The 1,468-nt window shown below is 45.6% G+C and overlaps 1 protein-coding gene across 2 annotated transcripts in view; it reads left to right on the top strand.

The window, feature by feature from the left end:
• Positions 1-1,468, top strand: part of Scube1 (signal peptide, CUB domain and EGF like domain containing 1) — a 120,683-nt gene that overhangs the window by 112,000 nt on the left and 7,215 nt on the right. The window lies entirely within an intron of this gene.

Raw genomic sequence — 1,468 nt, 5'->3', positions numbered from 1 at the left:
AGGCCCTGGGCTCAATCCCGAGGACTACCCAATGAAAGGAAGGGAGAAGAAAGGAAAGGAGGACAACCTAATTCGTAAATGGACAAAAAATATAGGCATCTTGAAGCAGTGAGATTATTTCCACATCAGATCAAAGATTAGGAACAGGGGCTGGTGGGATGGCTCAGTGGTCTGGAGCACCTACTTAGAACAGGAGCACCTACTTAGAACAAGCTTAGCTAAAGCACGGGGACCGCAGTTCGGTCCCCCGGTACCACATGCCAGCCGGCCCTGCCCCCTGGTGGACTGAGCTGGACACGCGCACACACTCGCACACACACACACACACACAAATAAATAAATAAAATTAAAAAAAAAAAAAAAACAAAGATTAGGAACAAACAGAGCTTTATTAATAAGGCCAGCCACTGGACGTAGAGCTAGCCTCCGGACCCTTCCCAGGTTACAGATCTCAAATGTCTGTCTGGTGTCCCAGTGCGCTGCTCTGAGCCGTACAGATCAGAAACACACCCAGCCTCGTTCTTTGTTTCATCTCTGCTTAAAAACCTTCTCAGTTTCTATGGCAACCACAAGGGACGGCTGTGATTGCTGGCTCAAGAAGTCAAGGGCGGGCTGGTGAGATGGCTCAGTGGTCTAAAGCACCTACTCAGAACAAACTAAGCTAAGCAAAGCACAGGGACTGCGGTTCAATCCCCCAGCACCACATGCAGCCAGCTTCGCCCCCCTGGTGGGCTGAGCTGGCCACACACACACACACACAAATAAATAAATAAATAAATGTAAAAAAAAAAATAAAGTGAATGTTTAAAACAAAAAAAAGTCAAGGGCTTCTTCTTTATAATTAGTTCTGTTTTCCTCCTATCACTTTTATGTTTATGACATCTTAACAAGGGTGGGAAAGGAGTAAAGGAGTGAGGCATCTCAGGCAGGAACAGTGGAGTAGCCTCTGCGTCGGTATCTCTTATTTCTAAGGCCTACTAAAGGCTAAACTAGAGCTTCTATTTCTAGGATAAAATTAACCCATTGAGAGCTGCCACCCCCTGCTGTTTCTCCCAAAAAAGATTTACAGTTGACTTATGGGCACATGAATAGCTACTCACCATCATTAATCATCAAAGAAATGCAAATCAAAACCACAATACAGAGGCCGAGGAGATGGCTCAGTGGAATAAGCACTTCCCTGGTAAGCACAAGGACCTGAGTTCAATCCCCGGTTCCACAAAAAAAAAAAAAACACAATACAACATCAGCTGGGTGTGGTAGTGACCATGTCTGTAATCTCAGTACTCACGAGGCAGAGGCAGGAGGATCATTTGAGTTCGAGACCAACCTGGGCTACAAAGTGAGCTCTCAAGTCCAGCCTGAGTTACATAGTGAGACTCTGTCTCAAAAAGACAAAAGAAAAAGAAGGGGCTGGTGAGATGGCTCAGTGGTCTAAAGCACCTACTTAGAACAAGCTTAGCAAAGC

Source organism: Octodon degus, unplaced genomic scaffold (assembly GCF_000260255.1).
Source record: "Octodon degus isolate 3935 unplaced genomic scaffold, OctDeg1.0 scaffold00153, whole genome shotgun sequence".
Classification (NCBI taxonomy): domain Eukaryota; kingdom Metazoa; phylum Chordata; class Mammalia; order Rodentia; family Octodontidae; genus Octodon; species Octodon degus.
The sequence above is the reverse complement of the archived record's forward strand: the minus strand, read 5'-3'. Positions and strand labels throughout refer to the sequence as shown.